This window comes from Podarcis cretensis (genome assembly GCF_951804945.1).
Source record: "Podarcis cretensis genome assembly, chromosome: 11".
Taxonomy (NCBI): domain Eukaryota; kingdom Metazoa; phylum Chordata; class Lepidosauria; order Squamata; family Lacertidae; genus Podarcis; species Podarcis cretensis.
Window position 1 is genome coordinate 13,205,008 of NC_137180.1, and position 12,896 is coordinate 13,217,903.

A 12,896-nucleotide genomic window follows, 5' to 3' on the forward strand; every position below is an offset into this window, starting at 1 on the left:
ACTTACGGAAAATTTTCATTTTGGACAAAAAAGCAGGACTGTCAGGCAGTGGCGAAGCTGCATGCTCCGCTACCGCAGCCCGCAGGGGGCGCACGTTCTGGGAGAGTGGAGCACCGACTGTGGGGGCATGGCGCCCAGCACGTGGGGGGGGGGTGCGCCTAAATGGCACCCTACTGGATAAGTGGTGCAGGGGGTGGTCCGCTCCCTCCGCACTCCCGTTCCGCCGCCAGTGCTGTCAGGAATCATGCTGTGTTTTTGGAGCTTGAACACTGATTCTCAGCCAGAGGAGCAAAAACTGCAGTTGCAAACCCCAAACACACTCTGATGGCAGCAGAAGGTAGTGTACAGAACAATTCCTGCTGCTCTCCAGAGACGTGTGGTGGCGGCAGGTGGCTCCTTACTGGGGGAAACCGAGGCAGCAGTGTGTGGAAGAAAGGCTCATGGTTTCAGTTATCTCTATACTAATGTACAGAGTATGCAAAACGAGCAAGAAAACTAAACATCAAAAACAACTTTTTGACATTAAGAGCTGTTTGACAGTAATGGACTATCCTTCCTTGTAGGCTTCAGAACAGGTTAGGTGACTATCTGTCATGTGCACTTTAGTTGAGATCCTTGCATTTCAGGGACTTGGACCTGATGACCTCCGGGGTTCTTCCAATTCTACAACTCTATGATTCTATAAAGAGCTGTCCATTTCAAGTCTGGTTTAAAGAGAAGGACTATTAAGCAGGAGAAAAGGAGCTTTAGAGTTGCCCATCAACAGTTAACAGCATCTGGTCAAAAGACACACAAGTCATAGAATCATAGAATCATTGAGTTGGAAGAGACCACAAGGGCCATCGAGTCCAACCCCCTGCCAAGCAGGAAACACCATCAGAGCACTCCTGACATATGGTTGTCAAGCCTCTGCTTAAAGACCTCCAAAGAAGGAGACTCCACCACTCTCCTTGGCAGCAAATTCCACTCTCGAACAGCTCTTACTGTCAGGAAGTTCTTCCTAATGTTCAGGTGGAATCTTCTTTCTTGTAGTTTGGAACCATTGCTCCGTGTCCGCTTCTCTGGAGCAGCAGAAAACAACCTTTCTCCCTCCTCTATGTGACATCCTTTTATATATTTGAACATGGCTAAACATGCCCAGCTCCCTTAGTCACCTGGTGTCTTTCCCACTGTCATGAGATGTATTCTATTTCTACTGAAATTTTTGTAATGATTTCTAAATTTGCACCTATACATCTAAATCGCCATATGAAAACCGGTGTCCTCTTTTGTTCTCTCTTTTGTGTGTCATGCAACCCCACTTTTTTGACAATGCGTAACTGGCCACACTAAGCAAATGACAAGTATAAAAGTTGACTACATGCACTAGTGCAGGTAGGTAATTTTAGATCACTGCCTTGTAGTGGCTCTTTGGGGTTTTAGGCAGGAGATATTCCCAGTCCTATCTGGAGAAACCCAGGACTGAACCTGAGACCTTCTGCATGCAAATCAATTTTCCTTCCATTGAGCTTAATGCCACCATACTTTAAATGTAGAAAAACTACAATATGGAGTAACTGGGGGTCATTATCTCTGATGGGCCACTCTTATGGACTTTTTGCCATTAAATCTACAAGAAGAAACACAATTGTCATGGAAGCAAGAATTGATATTTCAAAGCTGTTTTACAGTGGCTCTTGTGATGTTTTATTATAGGTTTGAGGTTTGTGTTTCAAGTAGATTTACAATTCGCAAGATAAATGACGCTTCTTCCAGACTGAACTGGTGACCTACCTAACATAGTAGTCATTTTGGTTCAGCATCAAGCTAGAAGAAAAACTCTAGTTTGTTTCAAAAATAAAAAGGTTGATTTTTCCTTCAGAAAATATCTGCTGCTACTACTTCATGCTTAGGAACACAATGAAAAAGAAATGCCATCAGAACTCAAAAACTAGTTTGTTAGTGGAAAAGACTTGCTTGGCTGTTTTCTACTCTGAACCTTCGCCAGTATTTTCTTTCTTGAGATTTTATCTCTTTTTTTCTTCTTCACACATCACCATGTGCCACTAATTTTGACTGCCTACAAGTTTAGATACATAGAAAGAGAACATGGCCTGATTTGGATGAAATGCTAAACTATAGTTAAAGGTATTGTCAGGGGTTCAGGAGCAGAGGCACAGGGGAGAGAGGAGGCGGAGAGCGAAGGGGAACAATCCGAGGGCAGCGTAGGAGAGTATGACAGTGGGCCGAGAGATTCCATGAGCTTCTCCAGCGATTCGGAAGATTCCCAGAAGGGGGCACCGATGGCCAGGGCAAGGGGGGTCCCGGGAAGGACGCACCAGAAGCAAGGGGCCAGCGGCGACTCCCAAAGCAGCAGCTGGAGATCGGGACCAGCTTCCCCACCAGGACGTAGCGGGGGGGAAGAGTCCCATGTGTCAGGGCCGGCTTCCCCTCCAGTGGGGAGAGAAGGTGAGGCAGGGCTGACCACGCCCCTATCGCTAAGTGAGGGAACGGGGGGGAAGTCAGATCCAGCTAGCCCCCCCGAAGGGGGAAGCAGTGACAGGAGCAGTGTAACGGTCAGGAGGAAGGTTGCTGGCTGGGCGCGCGCGCCAAGTTCAAATGTACAGGAGCGCGGGACAGCAGGGAGGTTGGATTGGGAGCCAGGTCCTAAAGTGCGCCGGAAGCAGGGGGAAGAATCCGGGGAATCAGCATCAGAAGAGTCCAGAAAGGGCAACACCCCAGCGGGCAGAAGGACCCAGAGGAGAAAGGAGCAGAGGAGGAGGTGGAGCAAGGCTAGGGTCTTGAACTGGTGTCGAGGGGGAGGAGATTCAGATGGAGCTTCAGCGGTCTAGGGTTGAGACGTAGAGCTGCACGCCGCGGCTTTGAAATGGAAACTGAACCTTAATAAAGACTTTTGTATATAGCAAGAACTGGCATTGGTCCTTTGTGAGCTGGGACCTTGGGCAGCTCTGAAAGTTATATACATAGGTCTGCCCCTCTGCCCCTTCTCCTCTGGCATGGATGTGAGCAGAAGGTTGAAAGCTGTTTTTCATTACCTGTAGTTTGTCATTATGTTTGAAAAGGGGGAAACTGTAGTTAAAACTATGTCCCAAACAAGCCAGGACGGATTGGACAAACCATAGTTAAAAAAAAAATAACGGGTTGTCCCATTTCAGACATCATGGCGAACCTCAGTTAGTTGAAAACAGAAGCAAATGCTTCTATCCCTCCCCCCCCCAGGAACACATTAGAGGAAGAGAGTAGAGCAGGTACACTGGAAACCAAGGATCATTCATGTAGTACTAAGCTATAGCTATGCGCTTTTCAAACGTAAGAGTTGGTACCTGTGATGTTAACATATGAGAGTGCTGGAGGTGAAATAGTTAAACAGGTTACCCAATCAGAACCCACGGGGGGTGGAGTCAGAGGGACTATAAAACCAGCTCTGGGAGGGGTGAAGGGAGGAGTTCGTTGGGAATTGGATGGTTGGTTAGAGTGGGAGTGAATTAGGATAGTGTCTGTAGGTTGAGTTAGTGTAGCGAAATAAGCTGAGTCAGGAACAGTTAGGGGCTAGGAAGACAAATAAATATCTGAGAGGTGGTTTAGTGAGTGAGAGCAGGTAGCAGAAGTTATAGGTCTGTATAGGCATCCCATGAATGTAATTGACCGATACCGTTTATGAAACTACACACTTGTTAAACTGCAATAAATAAACAGAAGTTTATGTTCCAATTTAACCCTGACTGGACTCAGTATTGTACCAGGTAGGACCTGGGTGGTGGCAGCGAGAAATAAAGTGGTGGCACAGGGATCAATAGACGGTGAAACGTCCGGGGACCCTGTCTGATTGCCACAGTACCGTTTGCACTATTTTTACTGAATCAAAATAATGCCTATCTACTAAAAACATGAAAATGTGAAACGACTAGAAGACCCTTCAAATTGATTCTGGTGTCACTTATTGTTTCTTCATGGCAACCAGCTTAGAACATATCTGGATATGTGATATTACCTGTGACAAGGTAACGGAGATAAGCACACATAAACAAACTCAGGCAGGGTGGTCTTAGAAATCCACGATGCAGGGTTCCCGTTCTCTCTTAAATTTCCAGTCGTGTTCAGAGCAGCCTTCTTCTTGGCAGCGCTTTCACACACCAGGTACCACAGAACTGTTTTGAAAGTTGTGCTATAAAAGCTGACGTGAGTCTGGAAACGATAGGTCAACTGGCAAGCTTCTTCCCATTTAATTAAGCAGATTGGATTAAACCGTTTTGACACTGAACATCAAGTGTTTGTCTTTAGATGTTAGTTTTCATGCGTTGACTCACTCTTCCCCAAAATGCCCACAAGCTGGAGTCCAGTTGTGCCGCTGCTAGGTTTGAGGCAATCAAAAACATTTTAGCGCTGTTGGTGGAGGACAAGTACCCAACTGCTAGGCCATTATGTTTTCAGTTAGCCTTTGTGAGGGGAAGCAAAAAGTCTTAACCAGCGGAATAAAAGCAAATAAGGAAGTAAATGAAAATGCTGCATGCGTCAATCCCCTGCCAGAGCTTTCATGTGTTCCTATTGTGTGTACAAGAAATGCATACACAGAATTCTGACGATGTATATTCAGGCTAGATAGAACACAGTTTGCTTGACCATAATTGAGTGTGTCACCACCCAGAGCAACTCCCTATGTGGATATGACTATATGTTTTGTTTTTTAAAAAATAAAATACAAACGATTTGAGTGACTCAGATGCTCCAGTTATTGTCTGAAGTGACATGACTTTAAATTTATTAGGTGATGCTCAGATGGTCCTTTGATTCCTTGTTTCTGAGGGTAGTGAATGACGCATTTTCCTTGCTGTACTTTTCAAGCACCCCTGCTGTTCCTCCCTCTTGCTTTAGATTGTGTTCTTGCCACCTGCTCCAGCAAAAACTCTTTCTCTCTTGACCTTATCGCCAATTGATCCCATGACTCACCGCAACAAAGAGGCAGTCTCTTTTTTAAAAAAGAAAAGAACCCTACTACCAACAGCTATTTGTTAGAAACATAATACAACACGCTTCTAGCAGGCATCTCAGCGGAGGAAAGGAGCATGATAGCAGCCAGATATCCAGTGGGGATTTTATCAAGAAGTTCTTGGTGACGCCTCAAAGTGAGAAACCTGGAGTCCATGGCTTATTCTGTGCCACTTTCCTCTTACCTTCCTCTCAATGCATCGTGTTAAGTTGTGGGTGAACATATCGACGACACAGTGATTCTTCAAACAGCTCTTGTTTATTCACAGGCCAGAACAGAACTGAACTGAAGCGTTCAGTCAGCCTGCTTATATAGAGCTCCAGTACAACGTAACTGTAACAATTTTCTAAAACTATCCAATCACTGAAAGTCACTTTCGATCCCTTATTTGCATAACTATCTACAGTATCCCCCTGCTGGCCCAGGGTGAGAACTTCAGTACATAACACATCAGTTGGGTAAGACCTAGAGAATTGGGGAGTCTATGCATATTCAGATATACTCATGTAAAAACAAGAATCAGAATTCCACCCACAGTCCCCTGCAGAATATCTGGTGAAACTCCCTCCTTCCTCAATAAATGTCATCACCTGCCTATGGGAGGCGAATACAGTTTTAATACGGAATCATATTGCTTCCCCCACTGTTCCTTCTTGCCCTCCACTATTATTATTTATTAGCCCATTGCTTTCTTCATTTACTAGGTCATTCATTAATATGAGTCAACTGTAATTTCACACAGCATTAACTGAGCTGAAATTTTCCAGGATAGTATATTTGGGGAGATTGTTTCTTTCCTGCCTGTGCACATACACATCCCTCATGAGATTGTTGGTGAATATTTGATTGAAATCTTTGCAGATAAGGTGGAGGATTTTGAGAGGCACCAGCTCAAATTGCCAAGGGATTTAATGGTCAAAACCAGCCCTTTAAGTTCAACTTTACAGCAGATTAGCTACAGGAAATGGAAGATAATATCAGTGCAATGTGTTCAAAGCAGCAGGCCCCAATCAGTACCTAGGCTGCCACATTTTGTATCAGCTAAGCTACAAAAAACTTCTTTTTCTAGACTTCAGTATGCATGTTGCCTACCACCTTCCAACGGATTACCTGAATTTGCAGTATAGGTCTTTGTGGTAAACGACTTGCCCACATGAGTCTTACTGCTAGAGAATCCAAACTGCATTATGTGGGCCCCAAGTGTCTGAAAGACCATCTCTTTTCCTACAGGTGTTAAGATTGGTAGAGGAAGCCATACTTTCTGGGGCTGAGGGAGTTGGAGTTCAGCAGTATCTGGAGGGCAGCACATTGGCTATTGTGGCCCTAAATAATCCCTCTGTAACTTGGCTCATGTGGGATGGAGCATGGTAATCTGAATTCCCTTGAACATTCCACTTTTGCCTAAGGAAATTCCTATAATGTTCCAAAAATAAGATACTTTCCCCTTGCTAGTCCTGATTTTTTCTGCTTTGATGGGACAGGTATTTCAATAGAGCTGCAGCAAGTGTTGGTATTGTAATCTTTCACTTCCCCGCCACCTTGGGCTCCATTTTTGTTAATGATAATGTAGGAGAGTTTTCCCCTAAAAATAGAAGTGTTCCTAATCAGGTTTTCCTTGTGAAAAAGATGAGATGCAATTTAAAGATGTGCAGAAATCAGAACCTTGAGTAGCTGAACTCAGAAACAGTTCTCTGTCATTTCATTGTCTGCAATTTAATAGGAGAGAGAAACTTCTCAGGGCCTCTGACAAACGTTGAATGTAATGAAATGCAGAAAATCATAATTGTTGCTAGCTGGGTGGTCATTAAGTCAGTTTATATTTAGACAGGGGCCATCGTTTAAAATGCAGAAACTAGAGGAAAATTTGTATGCCTGAGAAGAGCTTACTGTTCACACAGCTGAACTCGCATCTGTTGAGTAGCAAATATATCCAACGGAGGTAATTCCACAAGGAACAAACCACAGGAATGTGGGAAGCCTGCCTGCCTGTGTGCCAGCGTGGGATTGTCTTCCACCTTCAAGTGATTGACATTCAGAAACTGAAAAGTCTAAGCAGCCAAAGTGCCAATCAAAATACATTGAAACATATCAATTAAACAAAAGCAGTTTGTTAAAGTACTTGGCTGGTTCAAAATAAGTCAACATAGAATCATAGAATCATAGAATCATAGAGTTGGAAGAGACCACAAGGGCCATCGAGTCCAACCCCCTGCCAAGCAGGAAACACCATCAGAGCACTCCTGACATATGGTTGTCAAGCCTCTGCTTAAAGACCTCCAAAGAAGGAGACTCCACCACACTCCTTGACAGCAAATTCCACTGTCGAACAGCTCTTACTGTCAGGAAGTTCTTCCTAATGTTTAGGTGGAATCTTCTTTCTTGTAGTTTGGATCCATTGCTCCGTGTCCGCTTCTCTGGAGCAGCAGAAAACAACCTATCTCCCTCCTCTATGTGACATCCTTTTATATATTTGAACATGGCTATCATATCACCCCTTAACCTCCTCTTCTCCAGGCTAAACATGCCCAGCTCCCTTAGCCGTTCCTCATAAGGCATTGTTTCCAGGCCTTTGACCATTTTGGTTGCCCTCCTCTGGACACGTTCCAGTTTGTCAGTGTCCTTCTTGAACTGTGGTGCCCAGAACCGGACACAGTACTCCAGGTGAGGTCTGACCAGAGCAGAATACAGTGGCACTATTACTTCCCTTGATCTAGATGCTATACTCCTATTGATGCAGCCCAGAATTGCATTGGCTTTTTTAGCTGCCGTGTCACACTGTTGGCTCATGTCAAGTTTGTGGTCAACCAAGACTCCTAGATCCTTTTCACATGTACTGCTCTCAAGCCAGGTGTCACCCATCTTATATTTGTGCCTCTCAATTTTTTTGCCCAAGTGCAATACTTTACATTTCTCCCTGTTAAAATTCATCTTGTTTGTTTTGGCCCAGTTCTCTAATCTGTCAAGGTCGTTTTGAAGTGTGATCCTGTCCTCTGGGGTGTTAGCCACCCCTCCCAGTTTGGTGTCATCTGCAAATTTGATCAGGATGCCCTTGAGTCCATCATCCAAGTCGTTGATAAAGATGTTGAATAAGACCGGGCCCAAGACAGAACCCTGTGGCACCCCACTAGTCACTCTTCTCCAGGATGAAGAGGAACCATTGATGAGCACCCTTTGGGTTCGGTCAGTCAGCCAGTTACAAATCCACTGAGTGGTAGCATAGTCAAGTCCGCATTTTACCAGCTTCTTTACAAGAATATCATGGGGCACTTTGTCAAATGCCTTGCTGAAATCAAGGTAGGCTACATCCACTGCGTTCCCTTCATCTACCAGGCTTCTAATTCTGTCAAAAAATGAGATCAGGTTAGTCTGACATGACTTATTTTTCAGAAATCCATGCTGACTATTGGTGATCACAGTATTCCTTTCTAGGTCCTCACAGACTGTTTGCTTAATGATCTGCTCCAGAATCTTCTCTGGTATAGATGTCAGACTGACTGGGCGGTAATTATTTGGGTCCTCTCTTTCCCCCTTTTTGAAAATAGGGACAACATTTGCCCTCCTCCAGTCTGCCGGGACTTCGCCTGTTCTCCAGGAATTCTCAAAGATGACTGCCAGTGGTTCTGAGATCACATCTGCCAGTTCTTTTAATACTCTTGGATGCAGTTCATCTGGCCCTGGAGACTTGAATACATCTAAACTAGCCAAGTATTCTTGTACTATCTCCTTAGTTATTCTGGGCTGTGTTTCCTCTGCTGAATCATTTGCTCCAAATTCTTCAGAAGACTGAGGCAAAGAAGGCATTGAGGAGTTTAGCCCTTTCTGTGTCCCCTGTTTGCATTTCACCATCTTCTCCTCTGAGTGACCCCACTGTTTCTTTGTTCTTCCTTTTGCTACGAACATACCCATAAAAGCCTTTTTTGTTGCTTTTAACCTCTCTAGCAAGCCTGAGTTCATTCTGTGCTTTAGCTTTTCTGACTTTGTGTCTACATGTGCTGGCTATTTGTTTGAATTCCTCTTTGGTGGTTTCCCCCCTTTTCCATTTTTTGTACACATCCTTTTTTAATCTTAACTCAGTTAAGAGTTCTTTAGATAGCCACCCTGGCTTCTTTAGGCACCTTCCATGTTTCCGTCTCATTGGTATTGCCTGAAGTTGTGCTTTTACTATCTCCCTCTTAACAAACTCCCAGCCATCATGAACTCCCTTTCCTTTTAGTATTACTGTCCATGGGATCTCACCCAGCACTTCCCTAAGTTTTATGAAGTCGGCTTTCTTAAAGTCAAGAAATTGAGTCCTAGTATGCTTGGCTGCTCCTTTCCGCTGTATAGTAAACTTCAGAAGAGCATGATCACTCGCGCCTAATGATCCTTCCACTTCTACCCCACTAACCAGGTCATCAACATTTGTTAGGACCAGATCTAAAATGGCTGTTCCTCTTGTTGCTTCTCCCACTTTCTGGACAATGAAGTTGTCTGCAAGGCCAGTGAGGAATCTGTTTGACCTTATGCTCTTGGCTGAGTTTGACATCCAGCAAATATCCGGGTAATTGAAGTCCCCCATTACTACTATCTCCCTTCCTTTTGAATGCTTGGCCATCTGTTCCAGGAAGGCATCATCTATGTCCTCCGTTTGGCTTGGGGATCTATAGTAAACTCCCACAATGAGATCCCTGTTATTCTTCTCTCCCTTAATTTTGACCCAGATGCTCTCACTTTGGCTTTGAGGTTCTAAATCTTGGATCTCTTCACAGGTATACACATCCCTGACATATAACGCCACTCCTTCTCCTTTCTTGTCTGGTCTGTTTCTCTGAAATAGATTGTATCCCTCCATTATTACATTCCAGTCGTGGGAGTTATCCCACCAGGTTTCAGTGATGCCTATTATGTCATATTTAGTTTGCTGTACCAAGAGCTCAAGCTCATCTTGTTTATTTCCCATGCTTTGCTCATTAGTGTACAGACATTGAAGTCCATTAATCATTCCCCCGTGTCTCTTATTTAAGGATTTTTTCCTCCCACCACTAGGTCTGCGTGCTGTTTGCTCCATTCGGTCTATGACATTTGGATGATCATCTTCATCAATTGATAGACTCCTGCCTTCAGGAGCACTGTCTCCCTCCCCCACATTAGTCAGTTTAAAGCCCTCCTGATGAGGTTTCTGAGATTTTTGGCAAAAACATTCCTTCCAACCGTTGTGAGGTGCAGCCCATCGCTTGCCAGAAGTCCATCTTCAAGAAACTGCAGTCCGTGATCTAAGAATCCAAACCGTTCCTGTTTACACCATTTGCGAAGCCAGCTGTTCACTTCCACTATTTTTCCCTCTCTCCCTGGGCCACGTCGTTCAACCGGGAGGACAGATGAGGTGACAATTTGTGCATTTAATTGCTTCAATTTCCTGCCCAGAGCCTCATAGTCTCTTTTGATCTTCTGGAGGCTATTGCTTGCAGTGTCATTGGTTCCCACATGAACCAAGAGGAAGGGGTATTTGTCAGTGGGTTTTATGATTCCTTGCAGTCGTTCAGTTACATCTTGGATCTTAGCACCGGGGAGACAGCACACTTCCCGAGACATCTTGTCAGGCCCACAGATCACTGCTTCTGTTCCCCTCAGTAGGGAATCCCCTATCACCACTACACGCCTCTTCTTAGATTTGGTCGGGGTTCTTCCGTGAGCTGTCCGTTCCAAGGTCGCCTGCACATTCCCTGAGGACTGACTTTGCTGCTTGTCTTCATATACCTGATCGACTGTAATGAGGGAGAGATCCTCAAATGGAGTCTGCTCTTCATCTTCCATGCTAGGGGAGAGGACCTCAAAGCGATTGTGTATTTCTAAACAATCAGAGCGAACCCTGGGCCTCCTACTTCTTTGAGTCACGTTTCTCCATATATCTGGCTCCTGTGTTGGTGAACTAGCCTCCTTCTCAGGAAGGAGCCTTATGCAGCCTTATTCATCAGAGAATCCATAAAAGGTTCAAAACCTTTCTGATCCTTACTTTCAATAATCTTTATGAAGAACCTGTTCCACGTTTATCTCTTACAGTTCCTGCTGTCTGATAGTACAGGACTCAGCACTGGTCTGGCATGGTGCCTGGTTGAAGAGTATTTCCCCAAAGGAGAGCATCTCGGACTTGTCCTCCGGAGCCTAAATTGTGGTTGGAGTAGGGGCAAGAAGAAAGGGGCAATTGGGGTCAGGACCAAGAGAGAGGTCTAACTGCTGGTATCAATCCTAACTGTGATAAACCACAGCTCCATTTATTTCAGTACAGTGCTACCTCGGGTATTTCAGTACAGTGTTACCTCGGGTTATGAACTTAATTTGTTCTGGAGGTCCGTTCTTAACCCAAAACCGTTCTTAACCTGAGGTGCACTTTCGCTAATTGGGCCTCCCGCCTAGCCGCTGCGTAATTTGCGTTCTCATCCTGGGGCAAAGTTCGCAACCCGGGATAACTACTTCCGGGTTAGCGGAGTTTGCAACCCAAAGTGTTTGTAGCCCGAAGCATTTGTAACCTGAGGTACCACTGTATATCAGGACCTGGAAGCCTATAGGTAAAGGTAAATGACCCCTGGACAGTAAAGCCTATAGGTAAAGGTAAAGGACCCCTGGACAGTAGTTGTTGTTGTTTAGTCGTTTAGTCGTGTCCGATTCTTCGTGACCCCATGGACCACAGCAGGCCAGGCACTCCTGTCTTCTACTGCCTCCTGCAGTTTGGTCAGGCTCATGTTTGTAGCTTTGAGAACACTGTCCAACCATCTTGTCCTCTGTCGCCCCCTTCTCCTTGTGCCCTCCATCTTTCCCAACATCAGGGTCTTTTCCAGGGAGTCTTCTCTTCTCATGAGGTGGCCAAAGTATTGGAGCCTCAGCTTCAGGATCTGTCCTTCCAGTGAGCACTCAGGGCTGATTTCCTTAAGAATGGATACGTTTGATCTTCTTGCAGTCCATGGGACTCTCAAGAGTCTCCTCCAGCACCATAATTCAAAAGCATCAATCCTTCGGCGATCAGCCTTCTTGATGGTCCAGCTCTCACTTCCATACATCACTACTGGGAAAACCATGGCTTTAACTATATGGACCTTTGTTGGCAAGGTGATGTCTCTGCCTGGACAGTTAAGTCCAGTCAAAGGCAACTATGGGGTTGCGGCGCTCATCTTGCTTTCAGGCCAAGGGAGCTGGTGTTTGTCTGCAGACAGCTTTTTGGGTCATGTGACCAGCATAACTAACCGCTTCTGGCGCAACAGAACACCGTGACGGAAGCCTGAGCACACGGAAATGCCATTTACCTTCCCACCGCAGCGGTACCTATTTATCTACTTGCACTGATGTGCTTTTGAACTGCTTGAATTGGCAGGAACTAGGACAGAGAAATGGGAGCTCACTCCATCACGGGGATTCGAACTGCTGACCTTCTGATTGGCAAGCCCAAAAAGCTCAGTGGTTTAGACCACAGCACCACCTGCATCCCTATAATCCTCAAATATTGTTGTACTACATGTCCTTCATCCCAGTGGTGTAGTGTGGGTTGCCAGTGCCCAGGGCAAGGTAAGAATTGCTCCCCCTAACCTGTGGACCATGTGCTACATGTACCCCTCAGAATGTGTTAAGAGAGCAGCCTGGGAGACGCCTCTCCACCACCCAAGAAGCAGCCCTACAGGCAGGTCTGCTCTGCCTAACAGGCCTCATGGTTGACCTCAGGCACAGTGGCGTGTGTGTGTGACCACCGTCCATCATCTCTCCCTCAGGGCCTCCCCGCACATTTACTTACATATTTGACCTTCGCTATGGCATCATTTAAATGGGGGCTCGGCAGAGAGAGGAAAAACAGACAGATTACACATTCACATTCAATTGTCTAATGGCGTCCGCATCACCCAGGAGAGCGCAGCTGCAGAGATAAGAAAAGAAGAATTGTTCC